The sequence below is a fragment of the Ovis canadensis genome, chromosome 4, assembly GCF_042477335.2.
Source record: "Ovis canadensis isolate MfBH-ARS-UI-01 breed Bighorn chromosome 4, ARS-UI_OviCan_v2, whole genome shotgun sequence".
In the NCBI taxonomy this organism is placed as follows: domain Eukaryota; kingdom Metazoa; phylum Chordata; class Mammalia; order Artiodactyla; family Bovidae; genus Ovis; species Ovis canadensis.
In genome coordinates this window covers 24,645,191-24,663,258 of record NC_091248.1, presented here as the reverse complement: position 1 = coordinate 24,663,258, position 18,068 = coordinate 24,645,191, and the positions used below count along the sequence as shown (strand labels likewise).

The window sequence follows — 18,068 nt, the reverse complement described above, 5'->3', positions numbered from 1 at the left end:
CCAGTCCATCCTAAAGGAGATCAGTCCTGAGTGTTCATTGGGATGACTGATGTTGAAGCTGAAACTCCAATACTTCGGCCACCTGATGCGAAGAGCTGACTCATTTGAAAAGACCCCGATGCTGGGAAAGATTGAGGGCAGGAGGAGAAGGGGACTACAGAGGATAAGATGGTTGAATGGCATCACTGACTCAATGGACATGGGTTTAGGTGAACTCCGGAGGTTGGTGATGGATAGGGAGGCCTGGCGTGCTGCATTTCATGGGGTTGCAAAGAGTTGGACACGACTGAGCGACTGAACTGAACTGAACTGAAAAAGAGAAATCTGACATAAGATTTCAAAGTTGAATTTTAGAAATGAAGAGCCAGAAAATTCCCTCTTATGTACTACTTTGATTGCAGTCTGTCTATAGCAAGTTAGTTCAGTAGGTTAGAGAGAGTTGCTAGTGAAACTGACCTCAAGACTTTGGCTCATAACTGGGTGCTGATGTCACTGTACAAGATCCTATACAGTGGCCTTGAATATAGATCAATAGCTATTTCCAGTTGGCTCCTTCACAAGGTATGCAAGGACTCATGGTGCTATGCACAGTGACACTTTGACCCTTGAGAATTTATCACCACCACTGACAGAATGAATCAAGAAATATACCATATGGTGATTCAGAAACATCCTGTTTACCTGTGCTAGAGGACCTGTTTTCATGGACTGTGCTGTTAGGGTGGGCTTCCCTGGGGGCTCAGGCAGTAAAGAATCCACCTTCAATGCCGGAGACCTGGGTTTGATCCCTGGGTCCGCAAGATCCCATGGAGGAGGGCATGGCAACCCATTCCAGTATTCTTGCCTGGAGAATCCCCATGGACAGAAGAGCCTGGCAGGCTGCAGTCTATGGGGTTGCAAAGAGTTGGACATGACTAAGAGACTAAGCACAGCACCCTGTGGCTCAGAAGGAAAAGAATCACCTGCAATGCAAGGGACTCAGGTTTGATCCCTGGGTGGAGAAGATCCCTTGGAAGAGGAAACAGCAACCCACTCCAGTATCCTTGCCTGGAGCATCCCAGGAACAGAGGGGCCTGGCAAGCTACAGCGCATGGGGTCGCAAAGAGTCAGACACGACGGAACATATTCAGGGAAACACATGAGTTGACCAAACAGGGGTTTATCTTGTAGGTGAGATCTGTTGGGATTTAGAAGAAATATTAAACTACTTAAAACCCTCTCTCCAGCCATCTGCATATCCTTTTTTGCAATGTTTCCTCTACCTTTCCCTGCTTTACTGATAACTATTGATATGTGCTTCTGACCTTCAGTTGGCAAATCTAGCTTTGTTTTTTCTAAGTCCTGAATTAAAAGTGGCAACCTGCTCTGCTCCCCATCTTTCCTAGATTCTCCCGTCCATCTTTTTAGTCCAGCCTGGTAACTTGACCCTGAACTTCTGTTACTTTCTTGGTTAGTTGATTTAGGAGAGAGGGATGAGCCCCTTCAAACACATCAAACAGTCCTCCAATGAACAGAGCCCATCAGTGCAAACAGGATCAAGGGTGGAGAAGGTCAAATGCTCAGTATTGTATTTTCTCCCTTCCTGTTGTAGTCTATCACATCCATGATCAATCCACAGTAAAAAAAAAAAAAAAAAAAAAAAAATTCACTGGAATGACATACATTGGAAAATGCTGTATTTCTACAACACAATGTCCTGTCTCTTAGCCAAGCACGCTTATTTTAAACAGTTGGTATGCAATTAATGTATTTGGAACACATGGCTGATTAAAAATAGCAGCACTGTAAAGTTCTAACTTTGTTCTTTTGCCAGTTTTCAAGTTCTATGAGAGCAAAGGATTTAACGATCATAGTAACTAGATAAAACCAACGCTTGTGTATATTTGCCTGCTTTGTCTCATTGAACATGTCCAAATCTGCATATGCAGTCCAGGCCAGGCAGTGTGACAGCAGGCTTTCTCAGTTCAGTAGATCATTTAGGACCCTGACGTCACTTGTGGTTTTCTAATGTATTTTACATATTACCTGACTTTATTAGATACACTTGTTTCAGTGGAGCTGGACTTAATAATAAAGCGGAATTTTTAGAAGGTTGTTCAACAAAATAAACCTTTATTTTTCAAGCTTACCATACCCTAAAACTTTGTGCTTCCTGAAATTCCTTTTGAATTTTATCCTCTGGAACAAGTTTCTTTTCAGAAAAATAATAATAATAATAAATATATATATATATACATGTAATGACTGTTAAATTTATTTATTTAAAATTTTTTTTGCTCAGTCCTTAAAAGCCATTTCTGCCTTGCCAGTTCATGACACCAAATGTACCTCTGTGCTTCTAGAAAAACTAAATTAAATAACTATTAATTGGTCCAACTGAAAACTTGTTGAGACCATCACACTTAAATGAATAGACGTCTATATCTTTAGTCAGCCCGCAGTTATCTTCCAGGGCACCTGTCTGGGACTCAACTAACGGTGGAACCTCCTGCTTCAGAAAAAAAAAAATCCACTTCACGTGGCCTGCAACCAACTCCAGACCTCTGCGCTGTCAATTATTCTCTTCAAATTCCCCCTCCTTGCTCTCTCCCTGGAGGCTGTAAACAAACAAGTTTCTCCAGTTCTAAAACTTCTTTGAATACACAGAAATAAAATAAAAAGGAAACCTTGCTTCTCCTATGTATTCGCTCCCAATCTACAATCTATACTCTCAATTTTTTAAACTGGTGTATTTCTTTAAAGGATTAATCCATACACACTGTCTCTGCTGTGCTACTTCCAGTGAATTCTACAAGTCTGATTCTTCCTCACCATTCTACAGAGATTATTCTGGTCCTCTTCCTCTGTATTTCCGTGTTTTTAACCTGGCTGAACACTTGTCCGTGTTAAGAGGGCAGCTCCACTTTTTTCGGGCTTTAGGCTTCCCAGTGCAGCCAAGGCCATGAGAACAGCACTTTCTTTTTCATCTGCGGGGAAGGGATGAATTTTCACTTTTCTTTTTTAAAATTTTTACTTTTTGACCATGGCGTACAGTGTTTGGGATCTTGGTTCCCAAACCAGGGATGGAACCCGCAGCTCCTCATTGAAGTGCTGAGTCTTAACCACTGAATACTGCTTCCTCGGCTTCTGCCTTGCATGTCCTTCCTTGCCTCCTTACTGTAAGGCAGTTGGGAGGCTGTCATTGACCTGTTTAGCTAACAGACCTAAAGTCACATTCTCTACCCCAAAAGTGATTGTCTGATCTCCATTTGCCTTTCTCAGTTGGTGCCAAAGTCCATGGAGTTGATAGGTGTTTTGTATGGCTCCCTCTCCGCAAACTCCAGAGCTTGCTGCTTTAGCTTCTTTTTATGCGTTTCATGTCTTTCTCCTCTCTGAGCACATAGCTGTAGGTATTATATTGTAGCACAAATTTTATTGTATCTTGTAACATTTTTCTTATTATGTAAGTAATTCCTGCTATAGAAAATAGTTTAAATAAAAAAAGTATAAAGATAAAAGTAAAAACTTATAAACCTAGAATTCAGAGATGTCCAGATTTAGCAATTTGGTCTTTTTTCTAAGGGTATAATAAAAAATAACATATAATCTTTACACACAAATATGTATCATTTTTCATCATTGGAATTAAATTTTATATACTTTTGTTTCCTGCTCTTTTTCAAACACAGTGAACATTTTTTTCCCTATCATTCCCTGTCATTAAACATTCTTCTAAAATTAGATTTTCAGTGCTTATATACTATTCTGTTATATGAATTTTTCATAATTTATTTAAACAATTTCCTATTATTGAAACTGTTCCTGTTCTTTTACTATTAAGTATATTAGCTATTCTTTATTCATGTTCATTACCTGCCAAGAACTATCTATGTCTTGCAAAGGTGGCCTCATTATTTATCACAACAATCCAATGAAGAAGTGAGGTTATCACCATTCGACAGGAGAGAAAATTGAGGTTCAGAGACTTGCCCATATGTAGAGCTAACTGGGCAGAGCAGAAGGCTTGGGCCATCTCACTCCAACAGCTGTGCTCTGAATCACCTGTCTGTTCTCCACCTCTAAATGATGTGATAAACATCATAGCACATGCATGACTATAAGGTCAATCTTTCAGAGCACGGTTGATCACACAAGATCCCCCCTCTTTTATATTGTAGACAATCAGAATTATCAGCTAAGCACATACTTTTTAAAAGACTCAATCCTAACATCACACCAGTCTCAATAATACAGTCGAGATGAATTAAGAGCTAAATATTTTAAATATATACAAAATGTGGGAGCTAATATGGGAAATGTATTTGTAAAACCTGGAATTCTCCAGGCATGAATACTTGAGTGGGTATTCCCTTCTCCAGGGGCAGATTCTTTACCATCTGAGCCACTGGGGAAGCCCTAAATTTAACAGCTGAGAAGACATAAACTCCAGATGGAGTAAAGGAAAGGACAGACAGATTTAACTACAGAACAATTTAAAGCTCTGTTTGATGAAACACACCGGCTGTGGCGCTAGTGGTAAAGAACCTGCCTGCCAGTGCTGGAAATGCAGGAGGTTCAGGCTAGATCCCTGGGTTGGGAAGATCCCCTGGAGGAGGAAATGGCACCCCACTCCAGTATTCTTGCCTGGAGAATCCCATGGACAGGGGAACCTGGTAGGCTACAGTCCATAGGGTACCACAGAGTCAGCCACGACTGAAGCAGCTTAGTATGCACGCATGCACTTGTTGTGGAGTTTGATTCTTCACATTTCCGAGAAAGGGAGGCTAGGAACAGGAATCCCTTTGGTATTTTTAGAGAACAGTTTCCTCTCACTGCTGGCCATAGAAAGAAATTGTGATTCCCAAACCAATTCAGCACTGACAAGAAAAATCTTTGTCCGCTTACAAACAGATGAGCCCCCAGTGACAACTCAACTGGGGCTTCCCAGGTGGCACAGTGCTAAAGAATCTGCCTGCCAATGCAGGAGATGCAAAAGATCTGGGTTTGATCCCTGGGTCGGGAAGATCCCCTGGAGGCGGGCATGACAACCCACTACAGTATTCTTGCCTGGGAAATCCCATGGACAGAGGAGCCTGGGGGGCTATAGTCCATAGGGTCTCAAAGAGATGGACACGACTGAAACGCCTTAGCACACCAGCACAGACCAGTTACTGGACACTGGTTGGATTAGGTGTCCCAGAATCTTCCTTTAAGTCACAGCGGATTCCTATTTGTCCATCCACCCCTCCCCAGCTCTCAGCTACTGTTGTACCTGGACAGTTGATGCCACTTCTGATTCCCAGGAGGCCAGGAGATCTGAGTTCGGTTAATAATAGCGTCACAACCACCTGATAGTGATTATCTGAGAAACGGGCACAAAATCTAAGGCAGAAACATTAGAATCAGATCTCATCATTGGCTTTGGTTTGGCCTGTTGGAGAAGGTGACTTTCCATCTTCTACTGGACTTGGTGTTGCCAGAAATGAGCTAGGAACTGCAGAGAAGATCCCGAGAGTGAAGTCATCACAATTACAGGCAGAACGTAAACTCCACAAACAGGAGCTTTTGTCTGTTTGGTTCACTCAACAATGAAGTTTTAGTTTCCCAGAACATTGCCTGGTACATAGTAGGCACTTAAATATTTGTTAATTAATGGAGAGAGAAAAAAAAGTACATCTTAATGACATGAGTTAAACCCTGATTCCAGGTGTACTTGCCACTAGTCCAAGCTTGGACTTTTTAGATGTATAATGAATTTCTGTTTTTACTTAATGCAGTTTTAATTTGACTTTTCTCTCATTTGCAGCTTGCTACGGTCTGAATAATTGTGTCCTCCACATATGTTTAAGTGCTAACCTCCAAAAGTGATGATATTAGTAAGTGTGGCCGCTGGGAGGTGATTCGGTCAAGAGAGTGGTATAGCACTTTTGTAAGAGGTTCCAGTTTTTGTTGCTCTTTTAAACACTCAGTATCAACCTAGATTTGCCTATATATTAATATTTACTCTTCCCATTGCTCTTTCTTTTGCTTTTTGCATCTATGCTTCTATCCGTTATTATTTTTCCTCTTTTTTTTCCTTCTTATAAGGCAACTGGTGGCAAGTTCTCTTAATTTTTATCTGAAAATGATTTCACCTCTGTTTTTAGTGTATTTTCACTGTACATAGCATTTTAAGATTGGCATTTTACCTCAATGCTTTGAAGCCATCATTCCATATTTTTTCTGTACTTCAGTGTTTCCATTGAGAATACAGCTGTCACTGTATTTTTTCTTCCTTTAAAGGTAGTACATACTTTACCTCATCTTTGACTGCTAAGTTTGTTTATAATTGCCTTTTATTTTCAGCAGTTTTACGAAGAAGGACCTAGGTATAGTTTCTGAGCATTTATCCTGCAATCATTCTGAGAACCTCTTGAATAAATTTCACTGATTCTGAACTTTGTCAGCCATCATTTTTTCCCTGTTTGCTTCTTGCTTCTGCCCCATTCTCCCTCTGTTACCCTTCTGGAAGTTAGACATTTTCACTCTGCCTCCTGTATTTATTTCATTATTTTTTATTGTTACAACTAACATAACATTATATTCATTTCAATACTTTTATATGTTGCAAAATGATCACCATAATAAGTCCAATAACATCCATCAGCCTACAGAGTTACAATTCTTTTTCTCATGAGAACTTTCAAGATCCTCTCTCCTAGCTACTTTCAAATATGCAATATATATTTGCAATACAAATTAAAAAAAACTTTATAGTACAATACAAATATGTAATACAAGATTATTAACTATGATGTATATAACTGTTATCACTGGACTATCAGTTCAGTTTAGTCGCTCAGTCATGTCCAACTCTTTGTGACCCCATGAATTGCAGCACACCAGGCCTCCCTATCTGTCACCAACTCCCGGAGTTCACCCAAACTCATGTCCATTAAGTCGGTGATGCCATCCAGCCATCTCATCCTCTGTCGTTCCCTTCTTCTCCTGCCCACAATCCCTCCCAGCATCAGAGTCTTTTCCAATGAGTCAGCTCTTTGCATGAGGTGGCCAAAGTACTGGAGTTTCAGCTTTAGCATCATTCCTTCCAATGAACACCCAGGACTGATCTCCTTTAGAATGGACTGGTTGGACCTCCTTGCAGTCCAAGGGACTCTCAGGAGTCTTCTCCAGCACCACAGTTCAAAAGCATCAATTCTTCAGCGCTCAGCCTTCTTCACAGTCCAACTCTCACATCCATACATGACCACAGGAAAAACCATAGCCTTGACTAGACAGACCTTTGTTGGCAAAGTAATGTCTCTGCTTTTGAATATGCTATCTAGGTTGGTCATAACTTTCCTTCCGAGGAGTAAGTGTCTTTTAATTTCATGGCTGCAATCACCATCTGCAGTGATTTTGGAGCCCAAAAATATAAAGTCAGCCACTGTTTCCACTGCTTCCCCATCTATTTGCCACGAAGTAATGGGACCGGATGCCATGATCTTCGTTTTCTGAATGTTGAGCTTTAAGCCAACTTTTTCACTCTCCTCTTTCACTTTCATCAAGAGGCTTTTTAGTTCTTCTTCACTTTCTGCCATAAGGGTGGTGCATCTGCATATCTGAGGTTATTGATATTTCTCCTGGCAATCTTGATTCCAGCTTGTGTTTCTTCCAGTCCAGCGTTTCTCATGATGTACTCTGCATATAAGTTAAATAAGCAGGGTGACAATATATTTATATCCAATTTCACAGAAATATGAACCTTTTTAACCCATTCACCTGTTTCGGCCCCCTTACCTCAGGCAACCACAGTCTGTTCTCTGTATCCATGAGCTCCAGTATTTTTGTTTAAGACTACACATAAAAGTGAGATCATACAGTATTTTATTTTACTTAGTATAATGCCCTCAAAGCCCATCCATATTGTCACAAATGACAAGATTTAGTTCTTATTTATGGATGAATAATATTCTATTTTATATATATGTATGTATGTTTTAGTGATAGACATTTATTTTCTCGGGCTCCAAAATCACTGTGGACAGTGACTGCAGCCATGAAATTAAAAGACACTTGCTTCTTGGAAGAAAGACTATGACAAACCTAGACAACATATTAGAAAGCAGAGACATCACTTTGCCAATAAAGGTCCATATAATCAAAGCTATGGTTTTTCCAGTAGTCATGTATGGATGTGAGAGCTGGACTATAAAGAAGGCTGAGCACTGAAGAACTGATGCTTCTGAACTGTGGTGCTGGAGAAGACTCTTGAGAGTCCCTTGGACTGCAAGGAGATCAAACCAGTCAATCCTAAAGGAAATTACTCCTGAATATTGGAAGAACTGATGCTGAAGCTGAAGCTCCAATACTTTGGCCACCTGATGTGAAGTGCAGACTCACTGGAAAAGACCCTGAAGCTGGGAAAGATTGAGGGCAGGAGGAGAGGGGGATGACAGAGGATGAGATTCTTGGATGGCATTGCCAGCTCAATGGACATAAGTTTGAGCAAACTCTAGGAGATGGTAAAGGACAGGGAAGCCTGGCATGCTGCAGTCCATGGGGTCACAAAGAGTCAGAAACGATTTAGTGACTGAACAGCGATACCATGTTTTTCTTTATACATTCATCCATCTGTGGAAACTGAGGTTGTTTCCATGTCTTGGCTATTGTAAATAATACAATAACCATTTTCTCTTTAGATGCATATATATCTTTGATGAAAATAAACACTAAAAAAATAAAGGAGAAGAAGGTAGTGAAAGGGATCCCTACAAATTAATGAGATATATATCGGCTTCTTGAGAGGATACCTCCTGACAACTTTCTGATCACACTAAACTGTGCATGTTAGTATCTCTTTTAAAAAGCAAAGAGGTTTTTTACTTTATTTGTCAAACAAGAGAGCATGCTGTAAATTTTTGAGTGGAAGAATCTCATTTTTTATGACAAGTGGTAATAGAAATAAATTGAGACTATATTAGGAAAATGATTTTTAAAAAATAACAGTGCTGCAGTGAACATGAGGGTGCATATATCTTTTTGCATTAGAGTTTTCATTTTATTCAAACAAATACCCAAAAGTGGCATTGCTGGGTCATAAGGCAGTTTTATTTGTAATTTGGGGGAAAACATCAATACTGTTTTTAATAGTGGCTGCCCCAATTTACATTCCCACCAACAGTGCATAAGGGTTCCCTTTTCTCCACATCCTCCCCAACACTTAATTCTTGTCATTTTGATGACAGCCATTCTAACAGGTGTGAGGTGGTATCTCATTGTGGTTTTGATTTGCATTTCCCTGATGATCAGTGATGTTGCGCATCTTTCATATGCCTGTTGACCATCTGTATGTCTTCTTTGGAAAAATGTCTCTTTAGATCCTCTGCTCATTTTTAAGTCAGATTTTTTGGTTTTTCACTATTGAAGCATATCAGTTCTTTATATATTTTGGATGTATGCATGCTAAATCACTTCAGTCACATTCAATTCTTTGCGACCCCATGGACCATAGTCTGCCAGGCTCCTCTGTCCATGGGATTCTCCAGGCAAGAATACTAGAGTGGGTTGACATACCCTCCTCCAGAAGATCTTCCAGACCCAGGAATAAACCTGTGTCTCTTACATCCCCTAAATCGGCAGGTGGGTTCTTTACCACTAGCACAACCTGGGAAACCCATATATTTTGGATATTAACCCATTATCAGGTATGTGATTTACAAATATCTTTTTACACTTAGTAGGTTGTTTTTTTATTTGATGATTGCCTTTCCTGTGAAGAAGCTTTTTAGTTTGCTTATTTTTGCTTTTGTTGCCTTTGCTTTTGGTGTCATATCCAAAAAAATCAGGTCTTACGTTCAAGTCGTTAATTCATTTTGAGTTAATTTTTGTGAATGGTAGAAGATAGTGGTTGAGTTTCATTCTTTGGCACATGGCTATCCCATTTTCCAACGCCACTTATTGAAGAGGCTATCCTTTCTCCATTGTATGTTCTTTGGCACTTTATTGATAATTGAATCTATGGGCTTCCAGATGGCACAGTGGTAAAGAACCTGTCTGCCAATGCAGGAGACACAAGAGATGCAGGCTTGATCCCTGGATTGGGAAGATCCCGTGGAGGAGAAAATTATAACCCACTACAGTATTCTTGCCTGGAAAATTTCACGGACATAGGTGTCTGATGGAATTGTTCGTCAAAAACAAAGCAGAACTTCAACATTTGGAAAACTCTTGCCCTATCCATTTTGAAAGAAATAAGAAAGTTCGTTTGGAAAAAACACAATGTGGGCCGCCATCTTGAATTGAGGTGTAGTGGGCGTCTTTTTCACACTAGGAGCTCCAGCCCAAAGTTCTCAGGGCAAGGCCTCTGCGTGCAGCACCTCATGAGCAACTGAAACTACAGTAAGCACAAAGGGAGAAAAGGGTCAGTATTTCCTTCTGCATGGTCTAAAATACCTATTGTGGCTGTTTTGATGACCAATGTGTAAGTCACTCTTTAGAGCCTTAGGGAAGGAACTGCTTCTAGAAGTAGGTCAGCCTCATCCAGTCAGCTGAAGGCCCTAAGAGAACAAAGACTGACCTCCCTCACCAAGAAGGAATTCTGCCAAAACACTGCCTTTGGACTCAGACAGCAACTATCCCCTGGTCTCCAGCCTGCCAGATTAAAGATTTGGGACACCACAGACTGAAAGCTTCCACAATCATAGATCAAGCTCTGAGCCTTTGGAGTGGGAGCACTGACTCCAAGACCCTAGACTACCAGAGAACTAACCCTAGGGAGTATCAAATAGTGAGAACTCACACAAAGGAAGCCACTTGAATACAAGACCTGGCATCACCCAACAACCAGTAGCAGTCTGTGCAGGACACCTCATCTAAACAACAAACAAAACAAAAATAGAAACCAAATCATCAGCAGACAGGATTACCACCTCACTCAGCCTTGCCCCTCAGAGGGAAAACAAACAAACAAAAAAACTCAGCACAAATGCCCCCCTATACAAAGCTTACACAAACCACTGCACCAACCTAAGGAAGGCAGAAACCAAAAGGAAAAAAGAATTCAACCCTGAAGCCTGGGAAAAGGAGACCTCAAACACGATAAGTTTAAAAAAATAATAATAAAAAGGCATAGAAATACTACACAAATGAAGGAACAAATTAGAAACACAGAAGTCCAAATAAATGAAGAGGAAATAGGCAAAGTACCTGAAAAACAATTCAGAATAATGATAGTAAAGATGATTGAAAACCTTGAAAACAAAATGGAGAAAATGCAAGAATCAATTAACAAAGACATAGAAGAATTAAAGAATAAACATACAGAGACAAACAACACAATTACTGAAATTAAAAATACTCTGGAAGGAATCAGTAGCAGGATATCTGAAGCAGTGAGCTGGAAGATAAATCAGTGAGCTAGAAGATAAAATGGTGGAAATAAGAAGAATAAAGTAAAAAGAATAAAGTAAAGTAAAAAGAATGAAAAGAACTGAGGATAGTCTCAGAAACCTCTGGAACAATATCAAACACCACCAACATTTGAATTATAGGGGTCCCGGAAGAAGAAGAGGAAAAGAAAGAGTATGAGAAAAGTTTTAGAAGAGATTATAGTTGAAAATTTCCCCAGCATGGTAAAAGAAATAAGTCAATCAAATCCAAGAGGCACAAAGAGTCCCATCAGGATAAACCCAAGGAGAAATATGCCAAGACACATACTAATCAAACTAACAAAGACTAAACACAAAGAAAGAATATTAAAAGCAGCAAGGGAAAAGCAACAAGTAACATACAAGGGAAATCCAAAATGCTTAAGAGCTGATCTTTCAGCAGAAACTCTGCAGGCCAGAAGGGAATGGCAGGATATATTCAAAGTACTGAAAGGGGAAAATCTACAACCAAGATTACTGTACCCAGCAAGGATCTCATTCAAAATTGATGGAGAAATAGAAAGCTTTTCAGACAAGCAAAAGTTAAGAGAATTCAGTACCACCAAACCAGCTTTACAACAAATGTTAAAGGAACTTATATAGTCAAGACATACAAGAGAAGGAAAACAATCTACAAAATCAACTGAAAACAAGAAATGGCAATAGGAACATATATATCAATAGTTACTTTAAATGTAAATGGATTAAATGCTCCAACCAAAAGACACAGACTGGCTGAATGGATACAAAAACAAAACCATACATATATGCTGTCCACAAGAAACCTACTTCAGACTTAAAGACACATATAGACTGAAAGTGAGAGGATGGAAAAATATATTCCATGCAAATGGGAAGCAAAAATAAGCTGGAGTAGCAATCCTCCTATCAGACAAAATAGACCTTAAACTAAAGAAGAGTACAAGAGATAAGGAAGGACACTACATAATGATCGAGGGATCAAGCCAAGAGGAAGACACAACAACTGTAAATATCTATGGACCCAACACAGGAGCACCTCAATACATAAGACAAACACTGACAGGCATAAAAGGAGAAATTGGCAGTAACACAATGATAGCAGGAGACTTGAACACCCCACTCACACCAATGGACAGATCATCAAAACAGAAAGTTAATAAGGAAACGCAAGTCTTAAATGATACATTAGATGAAAAGGATCTCATTGATATCCTCAGGACACTCCATCCAAATACAGAAGCATACACCTTATTCTCAAGTGCACATGGAACATTCTCCAGGATAGATCACATCTTGAGTCACAAATCAAAGCTCAGTAAACTTAAGAAAATCAAAATGATATCAAGCATCTTCTCTGACCCCAATGCTATGAGAATAGACATCAATTATAAGAAAAAAAAACTGTAAGAAACACAAACACATGGAGACTGAACTGTGTTTCTAAATAACCAACAGGTTATGAAGAAATCAAAGAACTTCTAGAAACAAATGACAATGAAAACACACCCACTCAAAACCTATGGGATGCAGCAAAAGCAGTTCTAAGAGGGAAGTCTATAGCAACACAATCCTACCTCAAGGAACAAGAAAAACATCGAACAGACAACCTAACTTCACACCAAAAACAACCGGAAAAAGAAGAAAGACAACAACAACAAAATCCCAAAATGTGTAGAAGGAAAGAAATCATAAAGATCTGAGCAGAAATAAACGAAAAAGGAATGAAAGAAACAATAGCAAAGAGTAATAAAACGAAAAGCTGGTTCTTTGAGAAGATAAAATTAACAAACCTTTGGCCAGACTCATCAAGAAAAAAGAGAGAAGAATCAAATCAACAAAATTAGAAATGAAGCAGGAGAGGGTACGACAGACAAGGCAGAAATAAAAAGGATTATAAGAGACTGTTACGAACAACAACTAGGTGGCAATAAAATGGATAACCTGGAAGAAACGGAAAATTCTTAGAAAAGTTCAGTCTTCCAAGATTGAACCAGGAAAAAATGGAAATTATGAACAACCCAATTACAAGCACTGAAATGGAAGCTGTGATCAAAAATCTCCCAAAAAACAAAAGCTCAGGACCGGATGGCTTCACAGGAGAATTCTATCAAACAATTTTTTACTGAAGGATATTGCTTTACAGGATTTTGTTGTTTTCTGTCAAACCTCAACATGAATCAGCCATAGGTATACATATCCCCTCCCTTTTGAACTTCCCTCCCATCTTCCTCCCCATCCCACCCATCTAGGTTGATACAGAGCCCCTGTTTGAGTTTCCTTAGCCATACAGCAAATTCCCATTGGCTATCTATTTTACAGATGGTAGTGTAAGTTTCCATATTACTCCTTCCATATATCACACCATCTCCTCCCCTCTCCACATGTCCATAAGTCTATGCTCTATGTCTGTTTCTCCACTGCTGCTCTGTAAGTAAATTCCCAGTACCATTTTTCTAGATTCCATATATATGCATTAGAATATGATATTTATCTTTCTCTTTCTGACTTACTTCACTCTAGGTTCATCTCCCCAACTAGAACTAACTCAAATACATTCCTTTTTAAGGCTGAGTAATATTCTATTGTGTGGATGTACCACAACTTCTTTATCCATTCATCTGTTGATGTGTATCTAAGGTTGCTTCCATGTTCTAGCTATTGTAAACAGTGCTGCAATGAACACGGATACATGTGTCTTTTTTCAATTTTGGTTTCCTCAGGGTATATGCCTAGGAGTGGGATTGCTGGGTCATATGGTGGTTTTATTCCTAGTTTTTTAAGGAATCTCCATACCATTTTCCATAGTAGCTGTATCCTTCAATAAAAAATAATTAAAAAAAAAAAAAACACAGTGCAGCCAAATTTGATGAGGCCTACCATCACAAATCCTGAGTTCCAGGACCTGGGGGCAAATTGTTGTTGTTTAGTCCCTAGTGTTTCTGACTCTTTTCAACTCCAGGCTCCTCTGTCCAAGGGATTTTCCAGGCAAGAATACTGGAGTGGGTTGCCATTTCATTCTCCAGGGTATCTTTCTGACCCAGGGATTGAACCCAAGTCTCCTGCATTGCAGGTGGATTTTTTACTGCTGAACCACCAGCGAAGCCCCTGGTGAAGAATATCAGTTTTGAAAGAGGGGCTGCTGGCTGCCTAACAAAGCAGGCCTGCTCCCCAAATACCCGTGTTGTGCTCCTCAGCCTCCAGGTGCCACATACGACAGGCATGGTGCCACCCCTGTGGAGGGCACAGGTGGTAAACCTTGGAGGAGTCCCTGCGGAGTGCAGAGTATAACAGCCCTGGAAGCAGTTACAGCTCCATCTAGATTTGGAAGAGGGAAGCCTACCAGAGCAGTGCGCTCAGGATGGGGAGGGGCCACAGTAGAGAGGCCCCCATTAGGTCAGTGACCAGTGGGGCTGTAAGGGCAGGGTTGCTCCTGAGACCACAGGCCCAGAGCAGGCGGACATGAGACTCTAGCCTGTGAGAACTGCCCAGTAGGCTGTGTCTAGCAAAGCTGTGCAGATGGGGCCACTCCTAGGCTTGGGGGCCCACTGCCCACCCCAGTGTGTCCAGAGATGGGCAGTAAGGTTTTGGACTTGCTTGGAAACTATTTACCCTTTCTTCTTCCCTATGTCTCCCTTCAGAATGGAAATGTCTATCCCATGTCTGTCCCTCCGCTGTATTTTAGAAGCACCTAAGGAGTTTGATTTCATAATTCATAACCAGAGGGCAGTTAGCCTAAGGATGAATGTCTCACCCATATTTGATTTAGATGGTATCTAGATGAGATTTGACATTAGACTTAAAAAAAAATTTTTTTTTAATTTGGCTGCAATGGGTCTTGGTTGCAGCATTTCAGGATCTATAACTGCAGCACACAGGATCTATTTCCTTGACCACGGATTGAATCTAGACCCTCTGGATTGGGGTGTGAAGTCTCAACCACTGGACCACCAGGGAAGTCCCTTATTGTTCTTCAGTTGCTCAGTCATGCCCGACTCTTTGCAACCCCATGGACTGCAGCACGCCAGGCTTCCCTGTCCTTTACCATCTCCCAGAGTTTGCTCAAACTCTTGTCCATTGAGTCAGTGATGGTATCCAACCATCTCATTCTCTGTTGTCTCCTTCTCCTCCTGTCTTCAATCTTTCCAAGCATCAAGGTCTTTTCCAGTGAGTCTGCTCTTCACATAATTTCCTTTAGAATGGACTGGTTGGGTCTCCTTGCAGTCCAAGGGACTCTCAAGAGTCTTCTCCAACACCACAGTTCAAAAGCATCAATTCTTTCGTTCTCAGTCTTTGTTATGGCCCAACTCTCACATACATACCTGACTACTGGAAAACCATAGCTTTGACTATACACACCTTTGTTGGAAAAGTGATGTCTCTGCTTTCAAATATGCTGTTTGTCATAACTTTTCTTGCAACGAGCAAGCATCTTTTAATTCCATGGCTGCAGTCATTGTCTACAGTGATTTGGGACCCAAAGAAAATAAAATCTGTCACTATTTCTACTTTTTCCCCTTCTATTTGCCATGAAGTGATGGGACCGGCTGCCATCATCTTAGTTTTTTGAATGTTGAGTTTTAAGCCAGCTTTTTCACTCTCCTCTTTCCCTTCATCAAGAGGATCTTTAGTTTCTCTTTGCTTTCTGACATTCAGTTCAGTTGCTCAGTCATGTCTGACTCGCAACCCCATGGACTGCAGCACACCAGGCCTCCCTGTCCATTGACAACTCCCAGAGTCTACCCAAACTCATGTCCATTGAGTCAGTGATACCATCCAACCATCTCATCCTCTGTCATCCCCTTCTCCTCCTGCTCTCAATCTTTCCCAACATCAGGATCTTTTCAAATGACTCAGTTCTTCGCATCAGGTGGCCAAAGTATTGGGAGTTTTCACTTCAACATCGCTCCTTCCATTGAACACCCAGGACTGATCTCCTTTAGGACGGACTGGTTGGATCTCCTTGCAGTCCAAGGGACTCCCAAGAGTCTTCTCCAACACCACAGTTCAAAAGCATCAATTCCTCCGCACTCAGCTTTCTTTATAGTCCAACTCTCACATCCATACATGACCACTGGAAAAACCATAGCCTTGACTAGATGGACCTTTGTTGGCAAAGTAATGTCTCTGCTTTTTAATATGCTGTCTAGGTTGGTCATAACTTTCCTTCAAAGGAGTAAGTGTCTTTTAATTTCATGGCTGCAATCACCATCTGCAGTGATTTTGGAGCCCACAAAATTAAAGTCTGACACTGTTTCCACTGTTTCCCCATCTACTTGCCATGAAATGATGGGACCAGGTGCCATGATCTTAGTTTTCTGAATGTTGAGCTTTAAGCCAGCTTTTTTCACTCTTCTGTTTCCCTTTCATCAAGAGGCTTTTTAATTCCTCTTCACTTTCTGCCATAAGGGTGGTGCCATCTGCATATCTGAGGTGATTGATATTTCTCCCAGAAATCTTGATTCCAGCTTATGCTACATCCAGCCCAGAGTTTCTCATGATGTACTCTGCATAGAAATTAAATAAGTAGGGTGACAACATACAGCCTTGATGTACTCCTTTTCCTATTTGGAACCAATGTGTTGTTCCATGTCCAGTTCTAACTGTTGCTTCCTGACCTGCATACAGATTTCTCAAGAGGCAGGTCAGGTGGTCTGGTATTCCCATCTCTTTCAGAATTTTTCACAGTTTATTGTGATCCACACAGTCAAAGGCTTTGGCATAGTCAATAAAGCAGAAATAGATGTTTCTCTGGAACTCTCTTGCTTTTTCGATGATCCAGCGCATGTTGGCAATTTGATCTCTGGTTCCTCTGCCTTTTCTAAAACCAGCTTGAACATCTGCAAGTTCACAGTTCATGTATTGCTGAAGCCTGGCTAGGAGAATTTTGAGCATTACTTTGCTAGCGTGTGAGATGAGTACAATTGTGCAGTAGTTTGAGCATTCTTTGGCATTGCCTTTCTTTGGGATTGGAATGAAAATGGATCTTTTCTAGTCCCGTGGCCATTGCTGAGTTTTCCAAATTTGCTGGCATTTTGAGTGCAGCACTTTCACAGCCTCATCTTTTAGGATTTGAAATAGCTCAACTGGAATTCCATCAGCTTTGTTTGTAGTGATGCTTCCTAAGGCCCACTTGACTTCACATTCCAAAATATCTGGCTCTAGGTGAGTGATCACACCATCCTGATTATCTGGGTCATGATCTTTTTTGTATGTTCTTCTGTGTATTCTTGACACCTTTTCTTAATATCTTCTGCTTCTGTTATGGCCCTACCATTTCTGTCCTTTATTGAGCCCATCTTTGCATGAAATGTTCCCTTGGTATCCCTAATTTTCCCTAATAGATCTGTAGTCTTTCCCATTCTATTGTTTTCCTCTATTTCTTTGCACTGATCACTAAGGCAGGCTTTCTTATCTCCCCTTGCTATTCTTTGGAACTCTGCATTCAAATGGGTATATCTTTCCTTTTCTCCTTTGCTTTTTGCTTCTCATCTTTTCACAGCTATTTGTAAGGCCTCCTCAGACAGCCATTTTGCTTTTTTGCATTTCTTTTTCTTGGGGATGGTCTTGCTCCCTGTCTCCTATACAATGTCATGAACCTCCATCCATAGTTCATCAGGCACTCTTGTCTATCAGATCTAGTCCCTTAAATCTATTTCTCACTTCCACTGTATAATCATAAGGGATTTGATTTAGGTCATA

At 40.5% G+C, this 18,068-nt stretch overlaps 1 long non-coding RNA gene across 1 annotated transcript in view; it reads right to left on the bottom strand.

Moving 5' to 3' along the window:
• Positions 1-6,517: 6,517 nt before the first annotated feature.
• The window catches only part of LOC138439121 (uncharacterized), a 50,725-nt gene continuing 39,174 nt past the window's right edge, over positions 6,518-18,068 (bottom strand). The window contains exon 2 of the long non-coding RNA XR_011256578.1: positions 6,518-7,659. This is a non-coding gene — a long non-coding RNA (uncharacterized lncRNA). The remainder of the gene's footprint in view (positions 7,660-18,068) is intronic.